General features: G+C 42.9%; 1 pseudogene across 1 annotated transcript; it reads right to left on the bottom strand.

Moving 5' to 3' along the window:
- Positions 1–14,121: 14,121 nt before the first annotated feature.
- On the bottom strand, positions 14,122–14,773 carry LOC309835012 (ferritin light chain-like; annotated as a pseudogene). Its single transcript has one exon. The product of its transcript is annotated as a ferritin light chain-like (transcript).
- Positions 14,774–15,080: the final 307 nt, after the last annotated feature.

Consider the following 15,080-nt stretch of genomic DNA (forward strand, 5'->3'; position numbering starts at 1 on the left):
TTTAGTTTTATTTTACATCTTTATTGGAGTATAATTGCTTTACAATGGTGTGTTAGTTTCTGCTTTATAACAAAGTGAATCAGTTATACATATACATATGTTCCCATATGTCTCCCTCCCTCCCACCCTCCCTATCCCACCCCTCCAGGCGGTCACAAAGCACCGAGCTGATCTCCCTGTGCTATGCGGCTGCTTCCCACTAGCTATCTATTTTACATTTGGTAGTGTATATATGTCCATGCCTCTCTCTCGCTTTATCACAGCTTACTCTTCCCCCACCCCATATCCTCAAGTCCATTCTCTAGTAGGTCTGTGTCTTTATTCCTGTCTTACCCCTAGGTTCTTCATGACATTAATTTTTTCTTAAATTCCATATATATGTGTTAGCATACGGTATTTGTCTTTCTCTTTCTGACTTACTTTACTCCGTATGACAGACTCTAGGTCCATCCACCTCACTATAAGTAACTCAATTTCGTTTCTTTTTGTGGCTGAGTAATATTCCATTGTATATATGTGCCACATCTTCTTTATCCATTCATCCAATGATGGACACTTAGGTTGTTTTCATCTCCGGGCTATTGTAACTAGAGCTGCAATGAACATTTTGGTACATGACTCTTTTTGAATTATGGTTTTCTCAGCGTATATGCCCAGTAGTGGGATTGCTGGGTCATATGGTAGTTCTATTTGTAGTTTTTTAAGGAACCTCCATACTGTTCTCCATAGTGGCTGTACCAATTCACATTCCCACCAGCAGTGCAAGAGTGTTCCCTTTTCTCCACAACCACTCCAGCATTTATTGTTTGTAGATTTTTTGATGATGGCCATTCTGACTGGTGTGAGCTGGTAACTCATTGTAGTTTTGATTTGCATTTCTCTAATGATTAATGATGTTGAGCATCTTTCATGTGTTTGTTAGCAGTCTGTATATCTTCTTTGGAGAAACGTCTATTTAGGTCTTCTGCCCATTTTTGGATTGGGTTGTTTGTTTTTTTGTTATTGAGCTGCATGAGCTGCTTATAAATTTTGGAGATTAATCCTTTGTCAGTTGCTTCATTTGCAAATATTTTCTCCCATTCTGAGGGTTGTCTTTTGGTTTTCTTTATGGTTCCCTTTGCTTTGCAAAAGCTTTGAAGTTTCATTAGGTCCCATTTGTTTATTTTTGTTTTTACTTCCATTTCTCTAGGAGGTGGGTCAAAAAGGATCTTGTTGTGATTTATATCATAGAGTGTTCTGCCTATGTTTTCCTCTAAGAGTTTGATAGTTTCTAGCCTTACATTTAGGTCTTTAATCCATTTTGAGCTTATTTTTGTGTATGGTGTTAGGGAGTGATCTAATCTCATACTTTTACATGTACCTGTCCAGTTTTCCCAGCACCACTTATTGAAGAGGCTGTCCTTTCTCCACTGTACATTTCTGCCTCCTTTATCAAAGATAAGGTGACCATATGTGCATAGGTTTTTCTCTGGGCTTTCTATGATGTTCCATTGATCTATCTTTCTGTTTTTGTGCCAGTACCATACTGTCTTGATTACTGTAGCTTTGTAGTATAGTCTGAAGTCAGGGAGCCTGATTCCTCCAGCTCCGTGTTTTGTTCTCAAGATTGCTTTTGCTATTCAGGATCTTTTCTGTTTCCATACAAATTGTGAAATATTTTGTTCCAGTTCTGTGAAAAATGCCAGTGGTAGTTTTATAGGGATTGCATTGAATCTGTAAAATGCTTTGGGTAGTAGAGTGATTTTCACAATGTCGATTCTTCCAATCCAAGAACATGGTGTATCTCTCCATCCGTTTGTATCCTCTTTAATTACTTTCATCAGTGTCTTATAGTTTTCTGCATAGAGGTCTCTTGTCTCCTTAGGTAGGTTTATTCCTAGATATTTTATTCTTTTTGTTGCAGTGGTAAATGGGAGTGTTTTCTTGATTTCACTTTCAGATTTTTTATCATTAGTGTATAGGAACGCCAGAGATTTCTGTGCATTAATTTTGTATCCTGCTACTTTACCAAATTCATTGATTAGCTCTAGTAGTTTTCTGGTAGCATCTTTAGGATTCTCTGTGTATAGTAGCATGTCATCTGCAAAGAGTGACAGCTTTACTTCTTCTTTTCCGATTTGGATTCCTTTTATTTCCTTTCCTTCTCCGATTGCTGTGGCTAAAATTTCCAAAACTATGTTGAATAATAGTGGTGACAGTGGGCAACCTTGTCTTGTTCCTGATCTTAGTGGAAATGTTTTCAGTTTTTCACCATTGAGGACGATGTTGGCTGTGGGTTTGTCATATATGGCCTTTATTATGTTGAGGAAAGTTCCCTCTATGCCTACTTTCTGAAGGGTTTTTATCATAAATGGGTGTTGAATTTTGTCGAAAGCTTTCTCTGCAGCTATTGAGATGATCATATGGTTTTTCTCCTTCAATTTGTTAATATGGTTTATCACGTTGAGTGATTTGCATATATTGAAGTATCCTTGCATTCCTGGGATAAACCCACTTGATCATAGTGTATGATCCTTTTAATGTGCTTTTAGATTCTCTTTGCTAGTATTTTGTTGAGGGTTTTTGCATCTATGTTCATCAGTGATATTGGCCTGTAGTTTTCTTTCTTTGTGACATCCTTGTCTGGTTTTGGTATCAAGGTGATAGTGACCTCGTAGAATGAGTTTGGGAGTTTTCCTCCCTCTGCTATATTTTGAAAGAGTTTGAGAAGGATAGGTGTTATCTCTTCTCTAAATGTTTGATAGAATTCGCCTGTGAAGCCATCTGATCCTGGGCTTTTGTTTGTTGGAAGATTTTTAATCACAGTTTCAATTTCAGTGCTTGTGATTGGTCTGTTCATATTTTCTATTTCTTCCTGGCTCAGTCTCTAAAGGTTGTGCATTTCTAAGAATTTGTCCATTTCTTCCAGGTTGTCCATTTTATTGGCATAGAGTTGCTTGTAGTAATCTCTCATGATCTTTTGTATATCTGCATTGTCAGTTGTTACTTCTCCTTTTTCATTTCTAATTCTATTGATTTGAACCTTCTCCCTCTTTTCTTGATGAGTCTGGTTAATGGTTTATCAATTTTGTTTATCTTCTCAAAGAACCAGCTTTTAGTTTTATTGATCTTTGCTATCGTTTCCTTAATTTCTTTTTCATTTATTTCTGATCGGATTTTTCTGATTTCTTTCCTTCTGCTAACTTTGGGTTTTTTTTTGTTCTTCTTTCTCTAATTGCTTTAGGTGCAAGGTTAGGTTGTTTATTCGAGATGTTTCCTCTTTCTTAAGGTAGGATTGTATTGCTATAAACTTCCCTCTTAGAACTGCTTTTGCTGCATCCCATAGGTTTTGGGTCGTCGTGTCTCCATTGTCATTTGTTTCTAGGTATTTTTTTATTTCCGCTTTGATTTCTTCAGTGATCACTTCGTTATTAAGTAGTGTATTGTTTAGCCTCCATGTGTTTGTATTTTTTACAGATCTTTTCCTGTAATTGATATCTAATCTCATGGCACTGTGGTCGGAAAAGATACTTGATACAATTTCAATTTTCTTAAATTTACCAAGGCTTGATTTGTGACCCAAGATAGGATCTATCCTGGAGAATGTTCCATGAGCACTTGAGAAAAATGTGTATTCTGTTGTTTTTGGGTGGAATGTCCTATAAATATCAATTAAGTCCATCTTGTTTAATGTATCATTTAAAGCTTGTGTTTCCTTATTTATTCTCATTTTGGATGATCTGTCCATTGGTGAAAGTGGTGTTAAAGTCCCCTACTATGAATGTGTTACTGTCGATTTCCCCTTTTATGGCTGTTAGTGTTTGCCTTATGTATTGAGGTGCTCCTATGTTCGGTGCATAAATATTTACAATTGTTGTATCTTCTTCTTGGTTCGATCCCTTGATCATTATGTAGTGTCCTTCTTTGTCTCTTCTAATAGTCTTTATTTTAAAGTCTATTTTGTCTGATATGAGAATTGCTACTCCAGCTTTCTTTCGGTTTCCATTTGCATGGAATATCTTTTTCCATCCCCTTACTTTCAGTCTGTATGTGTCTCTAGGCCTGAAGTGGGTCTCTTGTAGACAGTATATATATGGGTCTTGTTTTTGTATCCATTCAGCCAATCTGTGTCTTTTGGTGGGAGCATTTAGTCCATTTACATTTAAGGTAATTATCGATATGTATGTTCCTATTCCCATTTTCTAAATTGTTTTGGGTTCATTATTGTAGGTCTTTTCCTTCTCTTGTGTTTCCTGTCTAGAGAAGTTCCTTTAGCATTTGTTGTAAAGTTGGTTTGGTGGTGCTGAACTCTCTCAGCTTTTGCTTGTCTGTAAAGGTTTTAATTTCTCTGTCAAACGTGAATGAGAACCTATGCTGGATAGAGTAATCTTGGTTGCAGGTTTTTTTCCTTCATCACTTTAAATATGTCCTGCCAGTCTCATCTGGCTTGCAGAGTTTCTGCTGAAAGATCAGCTGTTAACCTTATGGGGATTCCCTTGTGTGTTATTTGTTGTTTTTCCCTTGCTGCTTTTCATATGTTTTCTTTGTATTTAATTTTTGATAGTTTGATTAATATGTGTCTTGGCATATTTCTCCTTGGATTTATCCTGTATGGGACTCTCTGTGCTTCCTGGACTTGATTAACTATTTCCTTTCCCATATTAGGGAAGTTTTCAACTGTAATCTCTTCAAATATTTTCTCAGTCCCTTTCTTTTTCTCTTCTTTTTCTGGAACCCCTATAATTTGAATGTTGGTGCATTTAATGTGGTCCCAGAGGTCTCTGAGACTGTCCTCAGTTCTTTTCATTCTTTTTTCTTTATTCTGCTCTGCAGTAGTTATTTCCCCTATTTTATCTTCCAGGTCACTTATCTGTTCTTCTGCCTCAGTTATTCTGCTATTGATCCCATCTAGAGTATTTTTAATTTCATTTATTGTGTTGTTCATCGTTGCTTGTTTCATCTTTAGTTCTTCTCGGTCCTTGTTAAATGTTTCTTGCATTTTTTCTATTCTATTTCCAAGATTTTGGATCATCTTTACTATCATTATTCTGAATTCTTTTTCAGGTAGACTGCCTATTTCCTCTTCATTTGTTAGGTCTGGTGGGTTTTTATCTTGCTCCTTCATCTGCTGTGTGTTTTTCTGTCTTCTCATTTTGCTTATCTTACTGTGTTTGGGGTCTCCTTTTTGCAGGTTGCAGGTTCGTATTTCCCATTGTTTTTGGTGTCTGTCCCCAGTGGCTAAAGTTGGTTCAGTGGGTTGTGTAGGCTTCCTGGTGGAGGGGACTAGTGCCTATGTTCTGGTGGATGAGGCTGGATCTTGTCTTTCTGGTGGGCAGGTCCAAGTCTGGTGGTGTGTTTTGGGGTGTCTGTGGACTTATTATGATTTTAGGCAGCCTCTCTGCTAATGAGTAGGGTTGTGTTCCTGTCTTGCTGGTTGTTTGGCATAGGGTGTCCAGCACTGTAGCTTGCTGGTCGTTGAGTGAAGCTGGGTGCTGGTGTTGAGATGGAGCTCTCTGGGAGATTTTTGCCATTTGATATAATGTGGAGCTGGGAGGTCTCTTGTGGACCAGTGTCCTGAAGTTGGCTCTCCCACCTCAGAGGCACAGCCCTGACTCCTGGCTGCAGCACCAAGAGCCTCTCATCCACACGGCTCCTCAATTTGGGATGATTCGTTTTCTAGTCATGTATTCCACAGATGCAGGATACATCAAGTTGATTGTGGAGCTTTAATCTGCTGCTTCTGAGGTTGCTGAGATTTCCCTTTCTCTTCTTTGTTCTCACAGCTCCCGGGGCTCAGCTTTGGATTTGGCCCTGCCTCATTGTAGGTCGCCAGAGGGCATTTGTTCTTCACTCAGACAGGACAGGGTTAAAGGAGCCAGTGATTCAGGGACTCTGGCTCACTCAGGCCAGGGGGAGGGAGGGGTACGGAGTGTGGGGCGAGCCTGCAGTGGCAGAGGCCAGCGTGACGTTGCACCAGCCTGAGGCGTGCCGTGAGTTCTCCCGGGGAAGTTGTCCCTGGATCCCGGGATCCTGGCAGTGGTGGGCTGCACAGGCTCCCTGGAAGAGGGGTGTGGATAGTGACCTGTGCTCGCACACAGGCTTCTTGGTGGTGGCAGCAGCAGCCTTATCATCTCATGCCCGTCTCTGGGATCTGCGGTTTTAGCCGCGGCTCGCGCCCGTCTCTGGAGCTCCTTTAAGCAGCGCTCTTAATCCCCTCTCCTCACGTACCAGGAAACAAAGAGGGAAGAAAAAGTCTCTTGCCTCTTCGGCAGGTCCAGTCTTTTCCCCAGACTCCCTCCCGGCTAGCCGTGGTGCACTAACTTCCTGCAGACTGTGTTCACGCCGCCAACCCCAGTCCTCTCCCTGGGATCTAAGCTCCGATGCCCGAGCCTCAGCTCCCAGTCCCGCCCACCCCGGCGGGTGAGCAGACAAGCCTCACGGGCTGGTGAGTGCCGGTCAGCCCTGATCCTCTCTGAGGGAATCTCTCCGCTTTGCCTTCCGCACCCCTGTTGCTGTGCTCTCCTCCGCGGCTCTGAAGCTTTCCCCCTCCGCCACCCGCAGTCTCTGCCCGCGAAGGGGCTTGCTAGTGTGTGGAAACCTTTCCTCCTTCACAGCTCCCTCCCACTGGTGCAAGTCCCATCCCTATCCTTTTGTCTCTGTTTATTCTTTTTTCTTTTCCCCTACCCAGGTACGTGGGGGAGTTTCTTGCCTTTGGGGAGGTCTGAGGTCTTCTGCCAGCGTTCAGTAGGTGTTCTGTAGGAGTTGTTCCACATGTAGATGTATTTCTGGTGTATCTGTGGGGAGGAAGGTGATCTCCAAGTCTTACTCTTCCGCCATCTTCCCCTCGTCCCCAAAAGATCTTTTTGTTAAAACTTTTATTTTAATTTCTCTGTTCAGGCTGTGTGGTTACTGGCCCTCCCTCTCCAAACCTGCATTCAAGTGACAGGTGACTTCCTAGATGAATGATGTGTTGCTTGTCTTTGACTGTGTACTCTTCACTAAGTCACCTCTGTCTGATTCCCATCTCTAAAATACGGGTTTGGCAGATGGAGAGATATACCATGTTCTTGGATTGGAAGAATAAGCATTGTGAAAATGACTATACTACACAAAACAATCCACAGATTCAATGCAATCCCTATCAAACTACCAATGGCACTTTTCACAGAACTAGAACAAACAATTTCACGATTTGTATGGAAACACAAAAGACCCTGAATAGCCAAAGCAATCTTGAGAAAGAAAACCAGAGCTGCAGGAATCAGGCTCCCTGACTTCAGACTATACTACAAAGCTACAGTAATCAAGACAATATGGTACTGGCACAAAAACAGAAATATAGATCAATGGAACAGGCTACAAAGCCCAGAGATAAACCCACACACATATGGTCACCTTATTTTTGATAAAGGAGGCAAGAATATACAATGGAGAAAAGACAGCCTCTTTTATAAGTGGTGCTTGGAAAACTGGACAGCTACATGTAAAAGAATGAAATTAGAACACTCTATAACACTATACACAAAAATAAACTCAAAATGGATTAAAGACCTAAATGTAAGGCCAGACACTGTAAAACTCTTAGAGGAAAACATAGGCAGAACATTCTATGACATAAATCACAGCAAGGTCATTTTTGACCCACCTCCTAGAGTAATGGAAATAAAAACAAAAATAAACAAATGAGACCTAATGAAACTTAAAAACTTTTGCACAGTAAAGGAAACCATAAACAAGATGAAAAGATAACCCTCAGAATGGGAGAAAGTATTTGCAAATGAAGCAACTGACAAAGGATTAATCTCCAAAATTTACATGCAGCTCAATATCAAAGAAAAACAAACAACCCAATCCAAAAATGGGCAGAAGACCTAAACAAACATTTCTCCAAAGAAAATATACAGATAGCCAACAAACACATGAAAGAATGCTCAACATCACTAATCATTAGAGAAATGCAAATCAAAACTACAATGAGGTATCACATGTCAGCAGTCAGAACGGCCATCATCCAAAAATCTACGAAGAATAAGTGCTGGAGAGTGTGTGGAGAAAAGGGAACCCTCTTGCACTGTTGGTGGGAATGTAAATTGATAAAAACACTATGGAGAACAGTATGGAGATTCCTTAAAAAACTACAAATAGAACTACCATATGACCCAGCAATCCCACTACTGGGCCTATACCCTGAGAAAACCATAATTCAAAAAGAGTCATGTACCAAAATGTTCATTGCAGCTCTAGTTACAATAGCCAGGACATGGAAGCAACCTAAGTATCTATCGACAGATGAATGGATAAAGAAGATGTGGCACGTATATACAATAGAATATTACTCAGCCATAAAAAGAAACAAAATTGAGTTATTTGTAGTGAGGTGGATGGAACTATAATCTGTCATACAGAGTGAAGTAAGTCAGAAAGAAAAACAAATACCGTATGCTAACACATACGTATGGAATCTAAGAAAAATAAATAGTTATGAAGAGCCTAGGGGCAGGACAGGAATAAAGACACAGATGTAGAGAATGGACTTGAGGACACGGGGAGGGGGAAGGTAAGCTGGGACAAAGTAAGAGAGTGGCATGGACATATAAACACTACCAAATGTAAAATAGATAGCTAGTGGGAAGCAGCCCCATAGCACAGGGAGATCAGCTGGGTGTTTGTGACCACGTAGATGGGTGGGATAGGGAGGGTGGGAGGAGACGCAAGAGGGAGGAGATATGGGGATATATGTATATGTATAGCTGATTCACTTTGTTATAAAGCAGAAACTAACACACCATTGTAAAGCAATTATACTCCAATAAAGATTAAAAAAAAAAATACGGGTTTGGGAACATTTGATACTGAAGCTCCTTCAAGCTGAACAATGCTATGGTTCTAGACCTGAAATATTTAAAATGTGACCTCCCAGGAATGTTTGTATTTTAAAGGAGTTACTTAACTAGGAACAAAAACCCTTAGTGGTCGGACTTCACTGGGGGATGAAATAGCATAGTTCCAAAGGCAAATATTAGCAGAACTTTCTATAGAATGACAAGGTAAAGACTCTTTATTCAGCTTCCTTTGAGTATTGTCATTCAACTTGGTATGAATATACCCACCATTTATAAAAACTTAATCAGGGAAAAGACATGGAGAAAATTTAAATGCATATTGCTAAGTGAAGGAAGCCAATTTGAAAAGGCTATGTACTGTATGGTTCCAATAATATGACATTCTAGAAGAGGTAAAATTATGGAGATAATAAAAAAAAATCAGTGGTTGCCAGGGGATAGGGAGTTGGGGTTGGGGGAAGGGAAGAGATAGAACACAGATTTTTGGGGACAGTGAAACTATTCTGTGTGATTCTGTAATGGCTGATACCTGACATTATACATTTGTCAAAACCCATAGAATGTACAACACAGAGTGAACCCTAGTGTAAACTGTGGATTTTAGTTAATAATAACGTGTCAGTATCAGCTCATCAGTTGTAACAAATGTACCATACTAATGCAAGATGCCAACAGTAGGGGAAATTTTGTGTGGAAGGGAGGGGTATATGGGAATTCTGTGTACTTTCTGCTCAGCTTTTCTATAAACCTAAACCTGCTTTAAAATAAAGACTATTAATTAAAAAAAAAAACTTAACCACACATCTCCTTAATCATAGCTAACATTTATGTAGCACTTACCAGGTGCCATTCTCAGCACTTTGCATATATTGACGCTTTCAAAATTTTCACATCAAATTTATGAGCGAAGTACTATTATTATTCTCATTTTACAGATGAGGAAATTGAGGCACAGTGAGGTTAGGGGAAGTTGCCCAGGATTGCACAGCTAGTAAATGGCAGAGTCCTCTTTGACCCCAGGCAGTCTGGCTGTAGTGTTTGTACCATGTTGTACTACCTGCTTCTGCTTCTACCCTATACCCTACCGTGTGTCAGATGTGTGCTTTATCTGCTCAGGTGGCCCTCTCTCAGGGTGCCTTTCAGACCTGCCACAGGCTGGGGTAGGTGACTCTGTTCCACGTTCTCATACGCCCTGGCCTTGACTCTGCAGACACACCACATTTAGTGTACATTTGTTGAATGTATCTTAAGGGATTGCCAAGGAAGTGTTTGGCACGTGTTTTGTTGAATCCCAGAGAAACTATGGACTTGTGCTAAACTGCCAACTTGTATCTGTCCACAAAAAGGCAGCCAGCTGAGTGAGCTTGCTCTCCTGGTCACCACTGCTTCCTTCTCTGATGTCCTGGAGCCTCCTCCTTGATCACCTGTCTTCATCCTGGCTTGGTCTCGGTGTCAAGGCCACCATTGACATTTCCTGTGTCTACTTTTTTCTCATTGTTGAAAATAAAAATGTTGGTCACATGCCTATCCTTCAACTCTGCTTTTGTTCTTCATGTTTCCTTAAAGTTTTATCTGCAGAAACTCTCATTTCTGGGACAGACTTTAATCCAAGCCAGGAGATGAGAACTCATTTAGGGAAACAAAGAGTTCACTTCCAGTGCCCGACTCTCCTGAAGATCATTTCCTTGCCAGTGAAGACAAAGAAAAGGAGCGAGGAGACAGCTCGCCATGTCAGAAACACTGCACCATGGGTCCCACTCGGTGGACCACCTGCGCCTCCCCACTCTGACCATTTCTTCTAATTGTGGGAATCTGACCCTGGAGACATGAGTGGAGGTGGTCTGGATTCCCCTCCCTGACAAGTGGCCCCTGGGAAGCTGGAGCTCTCCTGGGACTCTGGGGGCTGGGCTGTCACTGAAGATAGGCGTCAGAGCCAAGGTTACAGGCTAGAAACCACCCTAATGACGGCAGCAGAAATAGCCTGTGTGTTCATTACCTTCTGTGCCCCATTGATGTGTGTTTAATAAATGAAAGAATATTGATTTCTCTGTGTTTGGAGGTTGGAACTTCCCATCCCCAAGCTAAGCAGGTTGCAAAGCTTGGAGCTGAAGCAGGTCTGGAGACGTCATGCAGCTGGAAAGCTGGAGTGAGTGGGACAGGCAGCCCTCCCCTGCAACTGCTTGCTCTGCATCAGCCACGCCTCACCCCTTCCACTCCCTACTCCCTCCAGCCCGGGGACAGTGGCCTTCCTTTGTTCCCCTTATTTCCTGCTCCCCCTTCCCTGGGCTAACTCTTAGCCTTCTGTCCAGGCCCAGCTGAAATGTCAGCTTCTCCAAAGATCCTCTTAAATTCCCCTTCCTTTCTCCTCTTACAGAGGGCCTGCTCTATGTTCCCAGAGGACCCTGCACTTCCCCTGGCATTACACTTGTGCCACTTAATTGTAATGAATAAAGTCATGGTTTGACTTTCCAGTTAGTCAATAAACTGTGTAAGGGGAGAGAATGGCTCTGTCTTGTTGGCCATTTTATCCCTCCCTATGGTACCTGGAAGAAGGGAAGCACACATTAAGTATTTGTCAGATAAAGGAATGAACTCTAAACTACAAGGGCAAAGACATGGGCCTTAGAGCCAAGGTCATGGGCCAAAAACCACCCTAAGGAGGGCAGCAGAAATAGCCTGTGTGTTAATTACATTCTGTGCCCCATTAATGTGTGTTTAATAAATGAAAGAATATTGATTTCACTATTGGTGGAGGTTAGAACCCCTCGCCTTCCAACTAAGTAAGTCTTGAATGGAGCAAACACCTTTTCCACCAAGAATCAGAATAGCCCGTGGTAATATATTCTGGGAGAGTTTTGGACCACAGATTAAAAAAAAAGAGAGATTTCCCTCCCTTCCAAACCACTTCCTTGAGGATGCACTGAATCACAGTGAATGGCCAATTGAGCTTCCAGTAGGCCCATTAGAAAGTGGGTTGTCATTAGAAAGTGGGTTGTCTCATATTACGTAGGATTAACATTAGGCATCTCTGTCTCAACCCAGTGAAAGGCCTCAAGTGTCCTTGGAATTTCAGTGACCTTTCCCCATCAATGTTGACATTGTTCTCCCACCCGATGGCTTAATTCACAGGAAATACAACCTACTCCTCAACATCGCTGCCCACCACATCTGGGATGGGGGCTGAGGGCCTGGGAGCGCTGAGCTCCAGGCACTGAGATGTTATATTTCCTTGCACCAAACCTCCCGGGCTGCAGGGCCTCCTGAGATTTGTTTCCTGTATCTTTCTGCAATCTTTTTGATGGTCTTAGCTGAGAATTAGGAGGCAGTGGCACAGGCTCTAGGAGCCTAGCAGGTCTGAAACCTGTCATCAGCGGAGCTCCTCTGATGCAATAGCAATAGGGTGCAGCTGCTGATCAGAAACACCTAGAACTCAGGCAATGGTGTGGGATCCAAAGCCCAGGCAGACCATGTTCATTTAGGGGAAGGCACAAGGGAATAATGGCTGTTGACATGTTTGTTTTTGAATCCTTTCTACGGCCTAAAGACTTTGCTGTTTTGCTATGTCCATTGTCCTGATGAGGGGCTGTGGCTCAGAGCACATAGCAATTGGATGGAGTATCTATTGAACACCTACTTGTGTTACATGGTATACTAGGGTTTTAAACTCTTTCCCTCCTCTATTTCTCATTGCAGCCTTGCGATGTAGAAACTGAAGCCAAGGCAGAGTTGGCTAATTCTTTTCTGGTGCAATTCAGCCTCGTTAGGCAAACTTCTCCAGCAGCTTGGCAGCCAAAGCAGAGAAGATGAGTGATTGAGTGGCGCAGAATGAAGCATCCATAGGATGGTGAGAGGAGAGTTTGGGCAGGAAAGGAGGTGAGACTGGTGGGAAAGCAAGGATGGGTCTTATTCAAGGTGAATCCCTCATGCTGGGAGCATGATTGACACTCAGAACATGTCTTCTGAACAGATGTGTGAATGCTAACAGGGGACTGATGGGCAGGTGAACCAAGTTCCTGGAGGGTCCAGGGAGGCCTCAGAGCAGTAGGTATACAAGTGAGCTGCTAGGAGTTGGGAATACTAGTGGGGGAATACTAGGCGGGGGGTGGGGGGGAATACTAATGACCTTTAAGATTCTCAGAAGAGGAGCCATTTGGAGGGATGAAGGGATGGCAAGGGCCACCGTGGGACCATTACTGGGCAGCTGCAAAAGCATGTGGCAATGGCCACTGGCACTGAGGAACAAGAGGCCAATGAGAAACAGCCTGGAGTAACTCCTTCCATGCATCCCCTGGGTTTTTCACACTATTCTGTGTGAGGATTGGATGGATGCACGTCTCTAACAACTTTGAAGAGTCAAGTGTCAGGCTTCTCCAAAGCTCTACTTCCAAGGGGGAGAAAAGACTATAAACAAAGACTGTAAACATCTCTATATCAAGGTCCACTTTGCCCTTGTGACGTGAATGTCAACTGTAGTGTGTAACCAGGAAGCTCAGATGTGGGCTGTGGTGCCTCCCAGTGTGTCTATGGATTTGGTGGGTGGAAGGCAACGACAGTGCTGATCTATGAATACATTTTCTTTTTCATTCAGGCACTGCCTTTACTCAGTCAGCCCTGGCTTCCTGCAGCAGAGGTCTGGGCTGTAATAGAGCTGGTCTTATTTTTTATTAAGTTCATGAACTTTGAAGGAAGGAACTTGGAAAAAAAGGTCTCATTACCTCGGGAATGAAGACTCATGCTTCTTTTAAAGCCAGACATTGGTGTGGCCTTGCTTGTTATAGACACAAATAATCTGGGTGTAAAATTGCAATGGAGTGGCAAGGAGAAAACAGGATGGCTTCTTGGGGTGAAGCAGGTGGGGTGGGGGAGGAAAGGTCAGTGAAAAGTCAACCTAAAATGGAGAGGTCCTGAGGAAAGGCATGCAGACTTCAACTGTGGCTAGACATTTGTATAGATTGACTTTGTGAAGATAGAATCTGCCCTAGACCCTTGCAGAATCTGGGATAATGGGAAGAACATGGTCTCTGGATTCAGATGAATTTGGCTTTAAATTTCAATTTGGCTACTTACTATAAGCTTCATGACCTACAATTTCCCAAACCTCTTGAGTTTCAGTTTCCAAATCTGTACAATGTAAAAGAATATCTACCTGGCAGGAGTGTTGAGGGGATTGGATGAGACAGTGCAGGAAAAGTGTCAGACACTGAGTTTATAAAGAGCAATGTGGTACAAGGCTTCCAAATTCACATTACTATTATTGTTAGTATTTTTTGCTGCAAAAAGCCTTATTGTTTCCATTTGGTCCAAGGCTTGGGAGAGGGCTCCAGGACAGTTAAAAAGCTGTTTAGTGACTGCAGAGAGAGGCTTCAGGCAGAAGCACTGACACCAGAGGGGCTTCTCAAAGGCCGCTGGGCTCCAGAGGCTCCTAGTCATGCTTGAGGGTGGGCCTTTCGAGGAAATACTTGCCCAGCCCCACCTGGGGACCAGCCAGCCTGCAGAGGTTGGTCAGGTGGTTACCATCTTCTTGATGAGTTTCACCTGCTCATCCAGGAAGCGGCTCTCCAGGAAGTCTGAGAGCTGGGGGTCTGTGTGGGCAGAACCCAGGGCATGCAGAGTGAAAAGCGCCTGGTTCAGGTTCTTCTCCATGAACAGGGTGGCTTCCACAGCATCCTGGGCTTTACCCCACTCATCTTGAGATGGCTTCTGCAGGTCATGGAAGAGGGCATGGCCGCAGCGCTCGTTTTGCATCTTCAAGAGATGTTCGGTGCCCTTGTGCTTCTCCTCAGCCAATTCATGGAAAAAGTCACCCACGCCCTCCAGAGCCACATCATCGTGGTGGAAATAGAAGCCCAGAGAGAGAGGTAGGTGTAGGAGGCCTGCAGATGCAGGTTCACCAGGCAGTGGATGGCGGTCTCCACCTGGGTAGAATAATACTGAAAAATCCGGGAGCTCATGGTTGATCAGCAATAAGGAGCTAAGCTCAAAAAATGGTGTTGGCTGGTCCCAGAGGCCGAGGATAGCTGACTGGTTGGTTCTGAAAGTTGTGGCTGGAAAAATGGTTGGCAGGTGGTCAGAGGCTAGAGGAAGGGGTGTCCCTGGGTCAGTTCTGCCCAAACACTGTTGAAGCAAGAGACATCGAGCACACTGCTCATGGTCACCTTCTTTAATGAAATATATCTTCGAGTTATCCAGTGCAGTGGTTCACACGATTTAATTGTTAACTGACCAGGAGGCTGACTGCTGCACTGGAGTTTTCCTCCT

Source organism: Grampus griseus (assembly GCF_964374135.1).
Source record: "Grampus griseus genome assembly, chromosome: 1".
In the NCBI taxonomy this organism is placed as follows: domain Eukaryota; kingdom Metazoa; phylum Chordata; class Mammalia; order Artiodactyla; family Delphinidae; genus Grampus; species Grampus griseus.